A 22,247-nucleotide genomic window follows, 5' to 3' on the forward strand; every position below is an offset into this window, starting at 1 on the left:
AAAATTATCAGTTATCACCTAATATTTAAAATAATATAACAGATTTGGTTATTATTATTATTATTATTATTATTATTATTATTATTATTATAATCATGTATTGGCATGTCAATTCTGTTGTATATTTACATTTTCTCCACTCTTTAAAAAAATCCTACGCTTTTATTTTTCTATTAAGAGCTCTTCTAAAGATTGGTGTCCTTTTATGTAAAAGAATGTAACTTTACGTTTCATAAAGATTTTAATTATAAACGTCAGGACATGTGGCCTTACATATTCTACTGAATATTAACACTGTTCTACATATTCTAGAGCTTTCTCTGCTTTAAAGACAATTTAATAAAGTAAGTGGTGGTATGATGTGTCTAATGCACTGCTGGATATACATGATTAAACTCAGTAAATGACTTTTTATTAGCTGATCAGCTGGATCAGGTGGAAAACACAATTTTGGGGCAGTGATCAGGGTTAAGAAACTGCTTTAAACTACAAACATAAAGTACTGTACTAAATTCTGACTATCCACTACATCTGGCTTCTAGATAACTAGTTAACTAAATGAATTTTTGTTCATTATTGCTCACAGTAAGTCCTGTAATCCTAAATTAATAAAGACAGTTTAAAAATGAAACAGTAATTAGCTGATCAGGTACAGGGCAAGTTTATTTTTTCTTTAACGTTGACTTCCAATCTATCTAATTCCAAAGTTAAGGTAACTCACTCACACAGCTGCAGTTTATTAATCACAGTGGGTTTAAACTGTGTGCTGATTTAGAGTCTTGTATTTTTAACCAGCTATCAGAAACATCATCACAGTTTATGTGGTTAGCCTATCGTTACCTTTCTTTTAGAAAAATCCCCGTATATCCAGATCTTAATCAGCTGAAGCTGCTGCAGCCCGATCCCGCTGCTAAATCTCACAGCGAGGGGGCGGGGCTTCCCCCACTAGCACACCGCGGGCCGCAAAACCAGCAAGCTGATTGGCTGTTTGTGCTGAGAGGCGGGACTTAATACCTGAACCGGCTCCGTGATTGGTCCGGTCTGTCTCCTCATTAATAGTACAGCTGATCTGAGCGAAACGATATAATTTTTGGGGGGGACAAATCCACCTGTTTCCAATATTGGGTGGGACATGTCCTACCCATCCCCCCGGTTCCTACGCCAATGCGTAAGACCATCTCCCTCGTTTAACAGCTAACTACAGACTCTTCATGGCTCTCTGACAGTGTTGGAAACTCACCGTGAAGGCGAACTGAAACACGCCCAGTGAGGAGCTGCGCAGCGGGCGTGTCCCAAATCGCTGAGAAATAGTGCAGAGTAGTACATACACAGGTTTATGGAGAGCCTGTCTATAGCCTAACCATAGTCTGTAAGACATTTATCTGAGTAAACACCGCTGGTATTCATATTAACCCTTATCTTTATCTACTGCCTCTCAACTGAATCGTCACTTTGGGTGTTTAGCATCCCTAAATATCTAATCCTAGAATCACCCATGCACAGTACTATACATAAAAGTGTAGAATAAAATCAAACTAAACTACTCCAAAAAGAGTTAAGAGTGTTCCATGACACTTTATATTACAGCCTGAACAAGCCTCTCCTTGTTTCATTGTACCATTAGGTATACTTAAAACAACAGTATTAAGCACTCCGAACTCCAGCAACATCACAGTCAAGCAACAATAACCCACAAGCATTCACAATAAAAACTTTATTATGAACATATTCAATACAAGTTAAAACACACACCCTACTCTGAATTAACTATATTTAACCCTTTTAAGCCTGAACCATTAGCAGGAAATTCTCATTTCTGTAATTTAATTTAACTTTCTTTACAGTTATTGAAAAAACTTTGCATGAGTATATACCACAATTAACATTTTACAACAGTTCATAGCTGTGCAACAGAGGCTTTACCACACAACACCAAAGTAAACGTTCTGACAAAACTCATTAGACAGCAATATAATTAAGCAATATATTTAAGAATAATACACCTATTATGACAGTCATAAATATTCATCCCACAATGTCCAACCCTTGTACTAAAGTTAACATAATATGAATAATATTCTGCATTGAGTTCTTACACTTTAATGCTTTAAGCCCTTCATGGTAATATGAATCATTTAATTGAACATTTCACTGGAAGAACTTTACTTGAGCACATATGACATTACTATTATAAAAAACACTTCCTTCCTCTCTGGTGCCAACATGCAAAATAACATGTTTTACACATTTTAGCAATATTTATAAGTCATTAATTATTTAGGGAAATTGTGAAACACTATGAAACCCAGGATATTGTCTTTAGATACTTACACCATTGCAACTCTAATCCAAGGGCAGAGAAAAGTAAGAATGCAGTCTGGATCAGTTTGTTCACACAGAAGGTTAAAAAGGTACACTAGGTAGGATTTTCTTAATTTATAATTTTTAAAGAAGTAAAATATTTCAGCTTCAAAATCACTGTTTAACTTTAAGAGCTGGATGTAACCAACACTCACAAGAACTGCATTTCTTTTGAGAACTATGAACTGCTTTATGGTACTATAGCTCCAACAAGTACTACAAGATTTTTTCAAAGCCACTGGCAAACGCGGCTTTTCTAAACCTACAGCTAATTTCATAGACTGTAATCACTAAAACTGGTTGTAAGTGAGAAGTACGCCTCTCTCTTTCTAAAACAGATCTCCACCACTTTCCTCTGGCTCTGTCGGGTCTGGTTCAAGAAAATGGCTTAACACAATTTTATTTTCTATAAAGCTATGCCGTGATGTCTCAATATAGCAAAGTAACAAATCACTATAATCGTAAAAAAAAGGCTGCATAAGTGACCTGCACAGTGCACACGTTGGTTTATATTTGCTGAATTGCAAAAACCTCTTATGGAGGCCAGGCAAGGGTCTGCGTTTTTGTTTTACTATGAGTTCATGTTTGGCTTGTTTGTATTAAACGCTAAATTTGTAAGCACGTGTGCTGGCTCGGTCCTTTCAATCAAAGAGATGCATGAGTAAATTTGTGCAGGGAGAGAAAGGGGCTTAAATGTGACTTCATGACAGTTCTGTAAACTTGAATTACAGTCAGGGGAAGGCCACAAGCCAATTATTGAATAAATTCGATTCAATAAATAACTCTTTTACCCAGTGTGCCTTTAAAGTAGCGCTTAGATCAGGCCCAAATATCCAGCCCGACCCGACCCCGAAAGTTTTTCTCAGTCGATCAATGTGAATGAGGTATGTGCTTTTGCAGGCATTTCATTGAGTTTTGCTCTTTGCACTAACTGTTTTGAGAAATGCACTTGTGATGCCAATGTAAATCATGATGTGAGAAATGTACCAAATCGACAGAGAAAAACTGTAAAACACAAACAATGCAAACAATGATCCACTGGCCTGAACATCGATTAATTAGGCTACAAGAATGTCTGAACGACTTTCCTCTAATCTAATAATTTAAGATGGTTTAAGTATATAACATCCTTTCTAAACAATAAATTTTCTTTATTTTAAATCATACAGCCTAAGTGCAAAAAACACAAAAACAGCAATATGGCTGTGCTGTGTGATCATTCTATCTGGCAAAACTTACAAATAAATAATAATAAAAAAAATAAAAATTAGTTGTTACTTTGCTATACTGAGCTTGGGTTGGGCAGAGAATGTAAACTACTTTGAAGTGTCCCAAATCCGCACTTGAAAAAGTGTTTGCCCCTTCTTGATTTCCTGATTTTTTGCATGTTTTTCACACTTAAATATTTCTGAACATCAAACCAATTGAAATACTAGTCATAGACAACACAGGTAAACACAAAATGCTATTTTTAAAAATGAAGGTGTTTATTATTGAGGGAAAAAAACTAACCCTACATGGCCCTGTGTGAATAAGTGATTGCCCCCCTTGTTAAAACATATCGTCACTGTGGTTTCTGACACCTGAGTACACTGTCTCTAGCCACACCCATGCCTTATTTTTGCCACACCTGTTCTCAATCAAGACATCACCTAAATAAGACCTGTCTGACAAAGTGAAGTCCACCAAAAGATCCTTAAAAGCTACACGTCATGCCGAGATACAAAGAAATTCAGGAACTGAGAAAAAAGGTAATTGAGATCAGTCAGTCTGGAAAGGTTTATAACGCCATTTCCAAAGCTTTGGGAATCCAGAGAACCACAGTGAGAGCCATTGTCCACAAATGGCAAAGACATGGAACAGTGGTGAACCTTCCTAGGAGTGGCCGGCCCCCCCCAAAATTACTGCAAGAGCGCAGCGACAACTCATCCAAGAGCTCACAAAAGACCCCACAACAACATCCAAAGAACTGCAGGCCTCACTCGCCTGTGTTCACGCCTCCACCATCAGAAAGAGACTGGGCAAAAATGGCCGACATGGCAGAGTTCCTAGATGAAAACCACTGCTGAGCAAATAGAACATTAAAGCTTGTCTCAGTTTTTCCAGAACATCTTGATGATCCCCAAGACTTATGGGAAAACATTCTGTGGGATGATGAGACAAAAGTTGAACTCTTTGGAAGGTGTGTGTAAAAGAAACACTGCATTCCAGAAAAAGAACATTATACCAACAGTAAAATATGGTGGTGGTAGTGTGATGGTCTGGGGCTGTTTTGTTGCCTCAGGACCTGGAAGACTTGCTGTGATAAATGGAACTATGAATTCTGCTGTCTACCAAATAGAAACTGAAGGAGAATGTCCGACCATCTGTTCATGACCTCAAGATGAAACAATATTGGGTTCTGCAGCAGGACAATGATCCAAAACACACCAGCAAGTCCATCTCTGAACGGCTGCAGAAAAACAAAATGAAGACTTTGGAGTGGCCTAGTCAATCAGACCTGAATACGATGGAGATGCTGTGGCATGACATTAAAAAAGCCGTACATGGTGGAAAATGTGGCTGAATAACAACAATTCTGTAAAGATGAGTGGAGCCAACATTCCACCACAACGCTGTAAAAGACTCATTGCAAGTTATCGTAAACGCTTGGTTGCAGTTGTTGCTTCTAAGGGTGGCCCGACCAGCTATTAGGTTTAGAGGGCAATCACTTTTTCACACAGGGCCATGTTGGTTTGGATTTTTTTCCCCCTTAATAATAAACACCTTCATTTAAAAATAGCATTGTGTTTACCTGTGTTGTCTTTGACTAATATTTAAATTGGTTTGATGTTCCGAAACATTTAAGTGTGACAAACATGCAAGCGCGAGGGGAGCGGGAAATCCGACCGGAGTTCAGCTGCTGCAGCGAAATCTCACCATTCCTTTAAACTGTGAAACAGACTGTCCGGATTTAACTTCTACAAAACACACCGAAGAGACCTGCGCGCGCCACTGCCTGCAGTGCAGAGTGAGAGAGAGATGAGAGGTGTGTTTGAAGGAGGGGGTAATGTGTATTTAGTGTAGCTCGGTTTATATACATATATATCTTCGCCTGTCCAATCTCTCCACATTTTCCATCGTGTACATTAAAAACAAATGTTAAAATTAGATGGAAAATGACTAGCTCTGTTTTAGTTTCTGTAACAACAACAGTGTTGTTTTATTTACTAATATTTTAGAGTGTCTCTAAAAGCAGGTTTATTTTGCTTCATTATACTTATTGATAAGTGATATACACATTAAACATATTACATGTTAAATAGTTCAGTAATAAAAAATCTGTATACAGCTCTCCTGCTGTTGTCTGACGGGTTAACTGTGTGACTTGAAGTTACTAATTTGTTTTTTTATGAGTGTAAAGTCATTTTCAAGCTGTAATGGCCATCTTTTTCTCTCTTTCTTTGGGAAGCAGGTTCAGAATTCCCAGCAAACAGCCAGATTATTAAAAATGTATTCAAAGTTTCAAAATAAATAGCCTATATAATGTTATTTGAAGTATGAACCACAGTTTACAGGTTAAACATTAGAAATGCTTAGCAGTGTATGGAATCAGCTCAGAGTTAAATCCGTTATACACAATAGAGCTCTCAGGATTTGACACATTTTATAATTGAAGATTGTCAGCATTGCTGAAAGAAATGTATATTTTTTATTTACAAACATTGTAAGATATAGGCCTACTATAATCAGTTTCACATGGATTTTTTGTTTTAATGTTAATTTCTGCACTGATATTTTAAAGACTGTAAGGTCATGAAACTATGGAAAGTGTGTGAACCTTGTAACCGCCTCAGACAGCCTGTCCACAGTTTTGCGCAGATATTTCAAGTTAAAGCTGAATTCATGCTTTTAATCCCAGAAAAACGCTCTTATTTACCTTTTCATGGCCTTTTAAAGGTCATTTAAATGCTTAATTGCCGTTGTTTTGCTGTTTTCCTCGGGTTTTGAGTGCTGAGCTGACTGTTCTAAACGCTGACTCTCGGTCGCGCGCGGGTGGGGGCGGGGCTGGTGACGTCACGGGTCCTGCATTGTGTAATATCACGATATATATCGCAAAAAGCTAAAACAATGCGATTTGAATTTTTTTCAATATCGTGCAGGCCTTATGCATGCATCATTTCTTGTGGTATGTGACATTTTCAATTCCGATTTGGGCCAGTTCAATGTGGGGTCTTGAAATCTGATGCAGGATAATAGCCCTCTAAAATATTTGAACTGTATATATTCTGAGGGATTCTAAAGAATTGGCCAACATGCTATGGGAGGTAGTTCTAGCCAAAAATAAAACTGAAATAAAATGGCTAAAAAGAAAATGCAAATCCCTTTGCCATTTTTTGCCTGTGTGAACAGATATAAAAAACTTCATTAAATCCACTTTGGATCTACACTCACTGCATCACTCAGCTCCACATATACTATACACTGATCATATAGGAGCACTATTGTATAGTACATTTGCATATGAATGTAATGTAGAACACCTTTTACTACTGTGGGAAATCTTACGAAGAAACCTTGTTTTACCTTGAATATATTGACAAACATCTCACAATCATGATTACTTATCTTGGTATCTAAAATTACATAATCATCGTGTGAAACCTTGTATTTTATATGCACTAACCAATACTCACACTACATTTGATCATTTCATAACTATTTTATATGCATTAACCAATGTTAACACTATATTTGATCATTTTATTACTCACAGTATATTTTTTACACATTTATATAGAAAACTAACCATTAACCACCATATTCTTCACGTATATAGTGAAGCATTGTTTTAACAAGCATGTGACTAAACACAGGCCTTAGGCTGACAAACTAACCCACATGATACATAAACGTATAGACCTAATTGTATGGCAGACGAATCACGCGCCACTGACACCTCACTGAAACCCATTGTGTGATTGCATGTTTTTCTCACTAACAGCTACAAAATCAGCAGATAGTGCATTCTGCATGACCTCGCTTAATACAGAGACTTTTGGGCAGACAATACGGTCTTTCTCTCTCCGTGCACGTAAAGTCCTTCACCTGTCAAATTGAGGAGGGCATGCGCACGGGGAGAGAAACATTGTCTAATTACTGAACAATGCCGTGCTGTCTGGCTACTCATTCTCAAGGCCATACACTAGCGAATCTTGAGCTCTAACACGTAACACCATGCCTGCTGACATGGGATGATTTTAGCAAACGCCTCATCGGCAGATATCGCGTCATTTTTGGTATATACATGGAGTCAGATCATTAGGGGGGTCAGAGCATATGTGGAACGGTCAACGACCGCTCTTTTCTGTGTTCTCCTGGATCCAGTCTTTTGTAATAAATACTTGTTTTGCTTCTAACTTCACTCCATCTGTCTAGACTCCTCTATTCAACGAACACGTATGGGAGTTGTAGCCCAAGGCGAGAGGTGGGTGCGAACCCACCTTTCATTTTTCATTTCTACAACAGATGGTGACCCCGACATTTTGGACCCCAAAGAGTCTAACAGAAGGGCAGCATCCGACGCCAACCCACTCACGGCCGAACTTCTACTAAAAAGGTAAGCAGAGCCGGTTTTATCAAATTCTGCATATTGGTTATTTCTAAATTTGAGTGGATCGGCGGCCTGGCTGCTGTCCGGAGGGAAGCAGACAGCATACTGAGCTGTTTATTAAAAAGAAAAAACAAAGAGTAGAAGCTGTTCCTACTCAAAGGTTTATAAAAAGATTAGATGTTGTTCCTAATCAAGGGTTAAGGATTGGATGCTGGCGTCTCCCCCCGGCTTCTGACGAGAAGTTCGGATAACGGCCAGGTGTAAGGCTCACCTCGATATTGATCCGCTCGCAAAAAGCCAGAGTAGACGCTGTTCCTACTCACCTCTATTTTTATTCGGTTTAAAAGAGCAGACGCTGTACCTGCTCGGGTCGACGCTGTACCGACCTCTCTATTTTTAATTCAGAAGAGCAGACGCTGTACCTGTTCTTATCTATTTTATTTGGTTAAAAAGAGCAGACGCTGTACCTGCTCGGGTCGACGCTGTACCGACCTCTCTATTTTTAATTCAGAAGAGCAGACGCTGTACCTGTTCTTATCTATTTTATTTGGTTAAAAAGAGCAGACGCTGTACCTGCTCGGGTCGACGCTGTACCGACCTCTCTATTTTTAATTCAGAAGAGCAGACGCTGTACCTGTTCTTATCTATTTTATTTGGTTAAACAGAGCAGACGCTGTACCTGCTCGGGTCGACGTCGTACCGACCTCCCTATTTTTAATTCGGAAGAGTAGACGCTGTTCCTACTGTAAGTCTCTTATGTTTGTGTTAAAAATAAACAGATGTTGTTCCTGTTCAAAACATTTCGTAAAAAATTAGTATACGCTGTACCTACTACGAACTTTTAAAAGTTATTAAATTAATAGTTATTGCATGATACTGTGGAGGTGCACCTGTGAGCGTGAAAGTGTGTGGCAGCGAATCAAAGAATGTGTGCGAGAGAGTGAGCGCTGCTGAAATGTGTGTGCGTATGTGTTAGAGTGTGTGCGAGAGAGTGAGCGCTGCTGAAATGTGTGTGCGTATGTGTTAGACTTGTGTGTGGAACTGTGAGACTGAAAAAAGTGTGTGCGTATGCGTTACAGTGTGTGCGAGACAGACTGAATGCAACATAAGTGTGTGCGTATGCGTTAGAGTGTGTGTGAAACAGAGTGAGTGCTACTGAAATGTGTGTGCGCAGGGTTCCTGCGAGCGATGTGATTGGTTGAGTGTACGAACTCTTGTGTGTCAACGAAATAGGAATGGATGAGTCCCACTGCAGGGGAGGAGTCCAAGGTGAAGTAGGTGGAGTTGGTCCAGCCTATTGGCTCTAGACTGAGAGGTTGGCTATTTGTGAATTAGCACTTGTGAGATGGGGGACAGAGGTGAACAGGGGGAAAAGGCTTTTGTATGGGTAGATAGATATATATATAAATATAAGGATATACAAAACCTAACTATACAAGGTAAAGATCTATCTGTAAACGGAGCAGTGCAGTAGATATTACGAATGGTCATAAATAATTCAATAAATAAAAGAGTAAAGTGTGATGACATCGATTACGAAAGTGACTGATGTTACATATAACTATAATATAATATAATATATGCATACGTTATAGGACAGTTCTAAAATGAAAATATGAAACTGTGAATACCCAATCATGAGTACAGTGTACTTTAATGTAAGCAAGGTTGGGGAAGGTTAATATTAATAATTAAGTTGTTGAATAATGGTGTGTGACTGGAAGAGATGATTAGAGAATTTAGAGAATTTAATAAAGGGATTATGGGGTTGGTTAGCAACACAAATACAAAATAAAAATAAAAAGAAAAAGGGGAGTCAGAATTGAGGACCATAATTACCTTAATTTTGGGTATTAGACTATATCTTGGAGGCCCTAACCTAACAGGGACGCAAATCTAATAATGAACATAATGAAGGTGTGTGGCTGTTTCGGAATCGTTTCCTATTGCAGAAATACTCTGTCGAAACTTAGCAGTACATTTTTCCCCTATATAGTTCACTATTAATTAATTTATATTATAATAATATTGTACAGAGGATGTATGCTAGAAATTCCAAAATATACTATGCCATGCAGCACTGTTGTATAAGCTGTACTCAGAGCAGGACGAATAAATATGGTTTCTTGTTTGATTCTTAAATAATCAGTTCAATAACAAGAAATGCTACATAGTTAATAGTGAATGAATTAATGAGCGAGCCATTCCAAACACAGCTTTTTCTATCAGGTGATTTAGTTAATTATCTTAATATTCGTTTCTTATTCAGACTGATCTCAGTTCAGTCCTAGCATCACCTATCAGACAGATGTAATATCTAATTTCTCTATGATCTCATGGATATCCGTCTATGCTAATATTTTGATTATCTTAAGAGCGATAGTAGATTTCAGAAACCAGTGCGGAAAGACCTTATTTTTATTTTTTTTATTATTATTTTTAAAGGAAACGCAGTGTTGCATCTATTTCAAGCTACAGGGAATTGGGTATCTTTCTGATAAGGGGACATAATCAAATATATTAAAAAATTGAGCTTTCTATTTTGCTTTCAATACGCTTTACTTTCTGCAATGAAGAACTTGCTTTACTTTCTTTCTGTATGGTATTAAATTAGACTAGAAAGAGATCTGGAAAACAGCATGAATTTAGTTTTCATGCTTATACAATGCCACCTATAAAACAAATGCATAATTTTCTGGCTGTAGCATGAACAAAATCAGCTAAGCAATATAAAATTGTTTCATCTGCATAATGGTAAAGTTTGCAATCTGAGAAGCAGAGCCAGCACTATAATTTATGTATATATATATTAAATAAAACTGGACCAAAATTTAACCTTGTGGTACACCTTTCAGGTACAGATGCCAAATCTGAATAATTATTCATTGACATGCACTCTTTTGGGTCTATTCCAGAGCAGTGGCATCAAAGCAAATACTTTAAGCTAAATTAAGTGGAAGAGAAGTGGTGATAATGATGGTAATAAATAAAATATGTATACAATAATAACAAATAATAAACCATGGGTACTTGGTGCCTTGCACAGGCTTTCACAGTAAACACCAGAGTGTGTGTTTATGACAGTGTGACATACCTGGGTTTGCGTTCCCTAACTGTACCCTGCGGGGGCACTACGGCACTGAATGTTGATTAAACAGTGCTGCTACGCTGTGTGTGGTTCAGTGGGCTAGGCTGGTTAGCCAAAGACGGGTAAGATCCCAACGTACTACAACGGGACAACCTAAGGCAGGCACAGTTTCGATCTGACCACCACATGCATTTTAACAGAAAACGGAGAAAACATCGTGGAAGGGAAGCGCAGCCCAGGGGGAGAGTGAGTGGATGAATGAAGTGATGGGGTGTGTGTCCGTGGAGGCCTGGGAAGGGAAGACCAGCCCAATGGACAGTAAAAGGGTGAAACAATTTTGCGTTAAGTTCTCTAAAACAGAAACTCTGTTTCAGAAAAAGGGGGAGAGGTAAATAGATAATCATTATTACCACCATTATTCGCCCAGCCATTATTTTTTACCTTTTTTCTTGACTTTTAAACCTATTACCTTTTTCATCCCTCACCACTATTACTAAAAATTTTTGACCAATCATTATTTTATAGACGTAGAGCATTTTTTTTTAAACTTTTAGCTTGTTTATCTTTTTAAAGTATGGTTTTAAAACAACCTCTATGCAGATGAGCAATTACTTTCAGCAATATTGTAAAAGTTTTAGCTTTTAAGACACACTCAATCATAACTTTAAAATATGAAATGTAGACACAAAATTAAACTTTCACTATTCAACATGTAAGCCATTTTTTGAACAAGAAAAACAATGTGTGAGGCTTGATAAATTGTTTAAGGAAATAGATGTATAGTTGATAATTGTGAAAAGCAATCTGCTTGGCATTGTATATGCATAAATACATATTGAACATATTGATCAGTAAATGAAAAGCATTGTTTGGATTTTATTTGCTATAATAACAAGAACAAAGCAAAGCATAAAATTGTTTATTGATATTGCTAATATTATTGTCTGTAATGGAACGATTGATACAGAGAAAAATAATCACGTTCCACTTCTCCCAATTCTTAAAGCACTAAATAAAATCAACTAAATCTAGAAATCAAGGCTTTATAAAAATCTTGGGAACTGAATAAAGTCAGAAACATAATTTCTTAATAAATAGCACACCGCAGAAAATTAAAGTGGCAGGTAAAATAATATAGCCACAAGCGGTGATTCTAAAGTCCAAGCAAAAGTAACCCAAGAAAGCCCAGTACATCAATATGGAACCATTCCTGAGACAGAAGCCACATTATGTGTAGTTTGTGCAGAGTTTAAAACTTTGGGCCCTGATATTCTATCAATCAGTGTGGAGATGGAGGGGAGAATAGAGCAGCTGATCATTAAAACTTTGCATGGAGCAATAATAATAAACATGATTCAGATATATTTCCAAATGTTTGTTCCTTATTTATTATCTATGTAGTATTATCAATACAATATAAGAGGATATGCAGGAAGCATTCAGTGGTAGGTTTAACAGCAGGTGCGTTTAAAGCAGCAGTTTTGTACTGTGAAGCAGTAAAATATGGTCTGTACGATGATACTGCAGAGTTGAGGTGTGTGATCTTTAGCTTGGTTAGTGTTTGTGAGAGTGGAAGTGTTTGAGTTTGTGAGTGTGTGCATGCACGAGAAATAGTGTGTGTCTAGTGGTAAACTGGGTGGTGAACATTAGTAGTGTTTGTAAGATCTAATTTGGATATAACAGAGTGACAGGGAAGCAGTTACACTAAAAGGGAAAGGGATGTGAACAAAGGAAGGTAAAAGCCAGTAATTAATGGTGATGATAATTAAATGTTGCAATTTAAAATTGAAAATTACTAAATGTTACGGATTGAACGCACATTTGACATTAAAGATCATGATTGAGCATAACTGAAAATCAGGACAACTGAAGAAGGTAAGAAAACAAAAATTAGGCTGAAATCTGTGCACAGACAAAATTTAAATATGAAATAATTAACTTCCAAGGGGAAATTAGAGCTCAAGTTAAGTGTGATAAATGTATTTTAACCATGTATTTTAACTTACAGGAAGGAGACACGGAGGACCCCTTAACAGACTTCCAAAATGAATAGAGAACCTTAAACATGATTATATTGAATATAAAAGTCTCGTTTCAGATCTGTTTACACAGGGGGAGAAGGAGAACGTGGTGCAAAGGTGGACCAGTCCAGACACAAAGTCAGGGCTCCTCCGCCATTACGCACGAAAGGGGAACGAGCATGGCTGGATTGAGCCTTTCCAGGTGACTGAGAGAACAACGTACGCAGATCAACTGAAAGGCGAGGGTTCTACAGCTGTGCAGCAACAGAGATCGCTCACAGAGCAGCAGGAGGAGACGAGACAGCTGAGAAGTCTGAGAAGTCTGACCCTGCAGCAGCGGCCGCAGCAGGAAGGAGGGGCAGCAGAGCCCCCGCAGCACGGGCCTGGCCTGGCCACAGCAGAGATAAGAGTTTCTCAGAGCGCAGCAGCAGCAGCACACAGCCTGGCTGTGACCGAGGAGAGGAAGTGAGGGAGTGACTCATTCAGCAACGTTTCGATTGCGTCAAAGTACACTACATACAGAGACTCTTAACACATCTCATTAAAAACACACATAGTCTTATCACACATCAACTCATACTTTTCATTCACTGATATTGCAGACATCAAGAGCCAGAATAAAGCTCTTCGCACGTGGGGCTGAGGTAGTTTAACCCTAACCCTACCTTCAGAACCCTGAAACAAGAAGAAAGAAGAAACGAACAACATGCATTGTAACTTTAACATTTACACATATAAGGTTATAAACTGTGATTTGCTAAATTAGGGGGGGAAACACATTATTTTTCCTTTACAGGTGGCCGAAAGACTCTTGAAAAAACGGAATTGTAAAAAAAAAAAATATATATATACACTCTGTAATTTTAACACTTACACATATAAGGCTATAGGTAACAAGTCTATTAAATACTGGGAAACTTAGAGGGAAAACACATTTATGGTTTAATAATGGCTTGCTTGGTACGGAAAAAGGGGGTGGGACAGGTCAAAGTACGGACACTATAACGAACCAGCATTTCCTCTAGTTATTCCAATATGGCTCCAGATAATAATAACAGTTGCCCTCATGGGTATAATGATAATAACACTGACCATTGTCTCAAAACAAGAACAACTAACAACGGTAGAGGGAACAATTGTAAACACATCAGCAACCGTACACCCGACAAACGCAACAACTACAGACCAGACAACACAGCTTAATAGAACCAAACGATCAACCATCAATCAGCCTAACTCAAAATGCATCAGGCGCTGGGGAGGTATAGAATTAGACTAATATTGGGGTGAGATGACAATATGGACAGTGAACCTATGCGACGTGGTTACTTGTGGTAAGCAGGGGTCCAAGGGGGAAGCGATGTACTTGTGTTGGTCCCGTGATGATAATCTTAAGTGTAACCATAAGGGGGATTCTCACGAAGACTTTCACATTAACATAAAAAAGTTTTTCACCTCATTGCAGCATTTTTTTTTCAAGTTGAGAAGCTAAAATAGAATGTGTATTTTACTATATTGTTTATTTTTTCATATATTTTTTAAAATAGAATTTTATTATCACTTGAATCTTATATGATCCAGAATAATTCTCATTACCGTTACAGTAAATGACGAAGCTAGATCAACGGTTCAAAACATTTTTTGATGATTAATTTCATATTTCCACAACAAAATCCCATCAACTTAACAGCACAGTCCTTGATAATTACTTTGATTTTTTTTTATTTATTTATTTATAGTTAAGCAACCCTCATTACCGATACAACATTTGTAAAATATCTTTTAATTTTTTTAATTAATGGGAATTATTTTAGAATATGTTTGATCAAAAACTCATGTGGACAACAGGTGAGGGGTATACTATAGTAAAATGAAGAAAAGTTATGATAAGATGTGAAACATTTAAAACAATTAACATTTTAGATCCATAACGGTAATGAGATGCTCTTGGCTAATTTCACAAATAACTTAAAATGCTAATATGCTAACAACCTATAACTTTGCCAGCTGTAAAAGCCTTATATTGTGATAATATTCATGAAATAATTTATTTTTATATTTTTAAAGTACTGAGTATTAAACCATAACGGTGATGATAATACACAGTGTAACTGAGGACAGTTTTAGCAATATTTACACAGATTTCTCAAAGGGAGAGAATAGTAACCAACTGACCTTATCTCCATTTTGAAGCTTGTCTCTGAAGTGATGCATCATGGGATAGCTGATCAATTTAAAGGCACAGTGTAATTTTTAGGGGGGTAAAATCATGAAACGGTAATGAGAATTTCCATATATATATTTTTTTCATTTAATTTATATAAAAATAATTTTCTATGATAATGAAAACAATTGATCCATACAGTACTACCTATTTGCTTTACACACAATATCAGAGTTTTTGTGAATTAAGTACTGATTTTAAAAATTGTCATGGACATGTTCCCTGCAGCTTCATGAGAATCACTCATAACACCGACCAAACAGCTTATAAAGCCAGACCTTGTAACAAGTGGGAACACGTAATTAGGTCGACACATGTAAATTGGGATCGGCCTATACTGGAGTGTGAGGAAGAGCAAGAGGAAATGCTGGAAACCAACCAGTCTTGGGGATGACTTTATTGCAATGATGTCACTTCCTCCTTTGATAGAGTTCGAATTATTGGTCGCCTGGTGGCAGAGGGACCGTGGGAGAATTTTTCCTGTCAAAAATTGGTTGGAAGGCTGCCAGAACAGGTTTTCGCTCCCACCGTTAGTAAAATGTTCACTCACATGTTGATCAAGGGTTGAACATATGTAAATACATGATTTGGAGGAATTACGGTTTGTCGACGTATCTGTTTGATACGTCGAAAGGGGGAATTGTGGAAAATCTTACGAAGAAACCTTGTTTTACCTTGAATATATTGACAAGTATCTCACAATCATGATTACTTATCTTAGTATCTAAAATTACATAATCATCGTGTGAAACCTTGTATTTTATATACATTAACCAATACTCACACCATATTTGCTCATTTTATTACTCACAGTATATTTTTTACACATTTATATAGAAAACTAACCAAATAACCAACATATATTCTTCATAACTCACAGTATATTCTAACCACCATATAGTAAAACATTGTTTGATATGGCATGTGACTAACACAGACTTTATTGTAACAAATTAACCCACACGATACATAAGGCGTTTTGTTAACACATAGGGTCTATTGTATGGCGGTCTAATCACGCGTAATTAACACATTAACATATAACATATGAGACCTATTGTAGCTCATGTTTGAAGCATTTCGTTTATCTGCATGTCTCTGTCTAACCATCAATCATCAGCTAGTGCACTCTGTATGAACTAAAGTTGATACAGAGGAGGCTTCGGTACGAACAGTGTGGCCTTTCACTCTGTGCGTGCAAAGTCCTTCACCTACCAAAGCGGGAGGATGCGCACGCACGGGAAGGGCTGCACTGTCTAATTGCTGAAACAATGTCACACTGTCTAGTTCTTAAAACAATACCACTCTGTTCATCAAGGCCAAACACTAGTGGTCTGATCAAACCTGTGAACTCTAACACGTGAGAATGTGCCTACTAACATGAAATGATTCTAACATTCTAACAACGCCTCATCAACAGGCTTACGTCATTTTGGGGTATAAATGTGGAGTCAGATCAGAAGGGGGGTCAGAGCGTATGCTGGACGGTGGATAACCGTACTTTGTATGTTCTCCTGGTACCAGTCCTTTGTAATAAATACTTGTTTTGCTTCAAACTTCACTCCATCTGTCTAGACTCCTCTATTCAACGAACACGTAAGGGAGTTGTAGCCCAAGGCGAGAGGTGGGTGCGGACCCACCTTTCATTTTCCATTTCTACAACAGCACTCTCTGTGCTTTATTCTCTTTGGCTCTTGCAGCTTTACTATATGTGGCTTTCTCTGTGTTCCTACTGTGCACTCTCGTTGCTTTACTTACTGTGGCTTTCTCTGGGATGCTAGTGTGCACTCACGTGCTTTACTATCTGCGGCTTTCTCTGCGTTGCCACTGTGCACTCTCTCTGCTTTACTATCTGTGGCTTTCTCTGCGCTGCTGTTGTGCACTTTCGCTGCTTTACTCTCTTTGGCTCTCGCTGCTTTACTATCTGTGGCTTTCTCTGCACTGCTAGTGTGCACTCTTGCTGCTTTACTATCTGTGGCTTTCTTTGCACTGCTACTGTGCACTCTTGCTGCTTTACTATTTGTGGCTTTCTTTGCACTGCTACTGTGCACTCTTGCTGCTTTACTATCTGTGGCTTTCTCTGCACTGCTACTGTGCACTCTCTGTGCTTTACTCTCTTTGGCTCTTGCAGCTTTACTATAGGTGGCTTTCTCTGCGTTGGTACTGTGCACTCTGGTTGCTTTACTATCTGTGGCTTTTTCTGAACTGCTACTGTGCACTCTCTCTGCTTTACTATCTGTGGTTTTCTCTGCGTTGTTACTGTGCAATCTCGTTGTTTTACTATCTGTGGCTTTCTCTGTGCTGCTACTGTGCACTCTCGCTGCTTTACTATCTGTGGCTTTCTCTGCGCTGCTACTGCGCAAGCTCTTCTTTACTTATTTGGCTCTTGCTGCTGCTACTGCGCACACTCTTCTTTAATGGCTCTCGCTGCTTCTGAGTGCTGTTGAGGTGTTTTATCCACACAGAGCGCTTACTAACCGAACCGGTTCTGCACGTTTAATCTCTCCGTACCTGGGGACACAGAGCCGCTCAGCGGGAGGGAGTAGCGGGATCTGCCCAAAGGCTAGCGGGCTCTGCTACTGAGTCTGCTACTGAGTCCTTAGTGCCACTGTAAGACCTGGTCGCTAAATCTAAAACACAAAACGGATTATTAAACTCTCCGTTCAATATTAAATATTCGGGTTACAGACATGATTTATTTTTTATATCAATAATAGTCATTTTGTTTTTTAATTTACATTCTGTGGTTATGGATTATACTTTCGTTTCTCAAAACTTTTGTCTTAGTTTTGACACAATATTACTAAAGTTACTGCTTCATTACTCCACATGATGCTGCTATTATCAAGTGAATAGGGTAAACCTGCTGTGAAGAATATTAGTTGTTAAATTCTGTGAAACTGACACCAATAAATCCATTATTCCTGGCATTTACTTGTTTAGAAGTATTTATCCTCTCCAGTAACACAGATGCTGGAGAATCACAATATCGTTTTTCACTCTACAATTTTAGTGTCCAATGCATGACTTGTTACCTGCAAAAAAGTAGCCCAAATAATACACACAGTCAATTTACAACATTATGACCACCTCCTTATTTCTACACTTACTATTTTTATAGATCTACTTTAGATCTTTGTAGTTCTATAATTACAGACTGAAATCCTGTATCTGTTTCTCTGCCTTCATTATTATCCTACTTTCACCCAGGACTTCTGTACTTTAATACAATACAGATTAGCTATTATAGCATCCACTCATATCAGCACAACACACACTAACACCTCATACACCACCACCATGCTAATCCCTGCAGTGCTGAAAATAACCACCCACCACGCAAATAATAATAGCTGCTCTGTGGGGGTCTATACTGTGGGGTTCTGAGTATTGACGAAGAGTGAAAGAGTAAGGATAATAATAAAGTATACAGAGAAACAGATACAGAACTACAGAGTGTCCTATATGATCAGCAGAGCTAAAAAGATGCTCATTGAGTGTATGGTCATAGGTGTATGGTGTATGGAGCTGGTCATAATATTCTGACTTGACTGTGTATAAAATGGTTAAGGGTAAATTAAATACATTCTTCCACAAAACAAAATTGGTACCACATTAAAATAAGACTACCTTTATAAAGGGTTATAAATGGTTTACAATTAGTTTATTAATGGTTACTAATTAGGTTGTAAATGCCTTAATCAGTTATAAGACATATATAGAAAGGGCAACAATATAGACGGCTGAGGGTTCACTATTTGGCAAACAATAGGTCTTTTTGTTGCCCTTTCTACGTATGTGTCATAACTGATTATTAATTATTTTTAAGGCATTTACAACCTAATTAGTAACCATTAATAAACTAATTGTAAACCATTTATAAACCCTTTATAAAGGTAGTCTTATTTTAAAGTGGTACCACAAAATTAGTCCCTGTATGTGTATAGTGTATTTTTCCAGCATTATTTAACACTATGTTTTTCATAGCTAATTTCAACCCGGATGCAAGCCACTAGAGTAGAGCCTGTTCCTGTTGGTGGACTGATCTTAGACGAAGAGGGAAAGCACCACGAGGTGGCGCTGTGGAGAGAGGCAGCGCTGGCAGAACTTGCCCTCTTGCAGCTTACAGAAATTACACATCTGAATATTGTGAGGTAAATTATTACTGCAGCTGTTTGAAGGAGGTGGTGTTAATGTTGTTATGGTTGTGTGTTGAGTTGTTTCAAGGGCAAAGCAAACTCACATTGTTATACAAGATGTACACTGATTACTTTAGATTACATTAAAGTGTCATTTCTTCCGTGCTGTCCCAGGAAATATTGACAAATGAGAATTACTGTAATTTTTCGGTATTCAACTGTCTAATGGTGAAAACTGGAAAAAATATTTTTACTTGCAGAAACCTGAGAAAAAAACAGAAGAGGGATTGTGGTGGTTGGAGTCTCTGTGGGAAGCAACACCACTCTCCTTTTGACAGAAGATATGGAGGAGCTCATCGTTCCACACAATGTACTGATCAGCTAATTAAGCGCCTTCCAATCATCGTAAACATTTCCTATGAGGGAGGCGTTATTTGTTCTATTGGCAGCCCAGCTTTTACAGAGGCATAAGGCCTTAAAAATGTCTTTCACACACTAATCCAGTTCTAATCTGACCCAAAATCTGTTTGTTTTTCCATCCCCTGTTTTCTCCTTTTTAGTTTAGGGGAGAAGTTATATACATGGACTTGATTTGTAGTCAATAACGAGTATAAACTTTTGTTGAATAGCCCACCTCCGATCTCCCCCAACATTCCAAAATACAGTGCGATAGTTTATATACACAGATAGTTTATATACACAATACCTTCAGCTAGTCAAGCCACAGTAAGTCAACTGACAAGAAATGCTTAAAAATGCATAAATATTATAGAGATATTTTCAGCAACAACTGGAAAGTTATGCATTTCCCCAACATTAATTTTCAGACCTTTCCTGGCTTAACTACGACAAGGAACTGTGTGTATAAGAGTGCTTTAATAAACTAATCTGTAGGCACTGTGTGTATAAACAGTGTTTTTAATAAACTATCTGTAGGTACTGTGTGTATAAACAGTGTTTTAATAAACTATCTGTAGGTACTGTGTGTATAAACAGTGTTTTTAATAAACTATCTGTAGGAACTGTGTGTATAAACAGTGTTTTTAGTAAACTATCTGTAGGCACTGTGTGTATAAACAGTGTTTTTAATAAACTATCTGTAGGAACTGTGTGTATAAACAGTGTTTTAATAAACTATCTGTAGGAACTGTGTGTATAAACAGTGTTTTTAGTAAACTATCTGTAGGAACTGTGTGTATAAACAGTGTTTTTAATAAACTAATCTGTAGGAACTGTGTGTATAAACAGTGTTTTTAATAAACTATCTGTAGGCACTGTGTATAAACAGTGTTTTTAATAAACTATCTGTGTGCTTTTAAAGTTCTCACTGCCTTGCTTTAAATATCATCATCCTTGGAATTCTACCAGTGAAGTGTGGAGCTACTTTGAGTTTGTTGTTAATGGTGTAAAAATAGTGATTTTTTGTATGGGTTAAGCTATGCCCCTATCACTAGCATTGTGGTCTATTGGGAGCATTAGCTAACAGCGCTGTATTTCAGAATGCTGGGGAGAACAGAGGTGGGCTATTCAACAAATGTTTGTATTTGTTATCATGATTCACTACACCCTAAGTCCATTTCAGTTCACCCTTAACAACAAACTATTCTGCTATCTGAACTTTTTTTGTTCCATTTTTTTCATTCTGTTGTTCACTTGTGTTTTTGCCTTGGAAAAGTGTTTATTTATTTAGCCAATTGCACTACCTCACATCATACTACACACACAGATGTTCATATCTATGTACAACAATGAAATACTTATATAATTAAATTGTTAAAATAAAAACACATTTTTGTGCACTATATTTATTGTTTTATTTTGTTCTTTTTTTGTATATTAAAAAAAAAGTTATTGCTGGAAATGAATCAATCTGCTGTCAACTTCAGGAAGCTTCGGTTGATTCATCACTTCAGAACAACCTCAATGTACAATGTACAAAAGTTATAAGTCACTCAGATTTAGGAGACTCGGTTAGTCTTATTTAGAAAATGTTGACCATACATTTATTATGATATAAAATTGTAAAATGTGAAGTTTTAAAAACAGTTAGGTTTAGTTATTCTTGTGATTCGACTCCTACTGATTCATTGAACAGAATAAAGTGAAGCTTGTGCAACTGGAAAGTTATTCAGCTCTTTCTGAGGTAAGATGTGGTGGATATGGTGGTGATAAATTACGATATTATAAAGTCACTTTTCATATTGTATGGGAATAAGTAATGTTTTATGTGATGTATGATAATATGGAATATGTTTATTTGTATATCATGTATTTATGGTGATACGTTTTTTATTATTATACGTTTATTCGTTGATAATCTCAGAGGCTCACTTTGTGGCTGCTAGCTAGCTTTCTAGTTATAATTACCAAACATGAACGCTAGCCAACACCTAAACGCGGTTCTCTTTCAGAAAAAATACCTTAAATGTCTTTAATTGATACTCGGATGTACAAATTAAGATCATTCAAGTTTTCAAAGAGGAAAAACCTGCTTTCAGTGTCTAGCCATAATAAGAGAAAGTGAGCAGCTAGCCATAGCTCACTTTATCTCAGTCCTAGGCTGTATTCGAAATGGCATACTACTATACTGCATACTGCACTAGTATGTACTGCATACTACACACCGCCCAGTATGTAGTATTCAGTAATGCAACACTTTTGATTGTAGTACCCTACACGTTCCCGTGACACACCAGTCAGTGCTCTGAAGTGCTCAGAATTCCTCAGAGTGAGTTGTAAACAGAAAGAACATGAAAAATGTCCTACCTTTTCATTATCAAGACTAATGAGATCTGCATACTGTCCAGAACTGCAATTGCTG

At 37.5% G+C, this 22,247-nt stretch overlaps 2 protein-coding genes across 4 annotated transcripts in view; one reads left to right on the forward strand and one right to left on the reverse strand.

Annotated features, from left to right (window-relative positions):
• Nucleotides 1–22,247, forward strand: part of LOC125801236 (zinc finger protein 271-like) — a 356,087-nt gene that overhangs the window by 190,753 nt on the left and 143,087 nt on the right. The window lies entirely within an intron of this gene.
• LOC125801530 (gastrula zinc finger protein XlCGF49.1-like) overlaps nucleotides 1–22,247 on the reverse strand; it is a 207,174-nt gene that overhangs the window by 52,696 nt on the left and 132,231 nt on the right. The window lies entirely within an intron of this gene.

The sequence above is a fragment of the Astyanax mexicanus genome, chromosome 4 (assembly GCF_023375975.1).
Source record: "Astyanax mexicanus isolate ESR-SI-001 chromosome 4, AstMex3_surface, whole genome shotgun sequence".
In the NCBI taxonomy this organism is placed as follows: Eukaryota; Metazoa; Chordata; class Actinopteri; order Characiformes; family Acestrorhamphidae; genus Astyanax; species Astyanax mexicanus.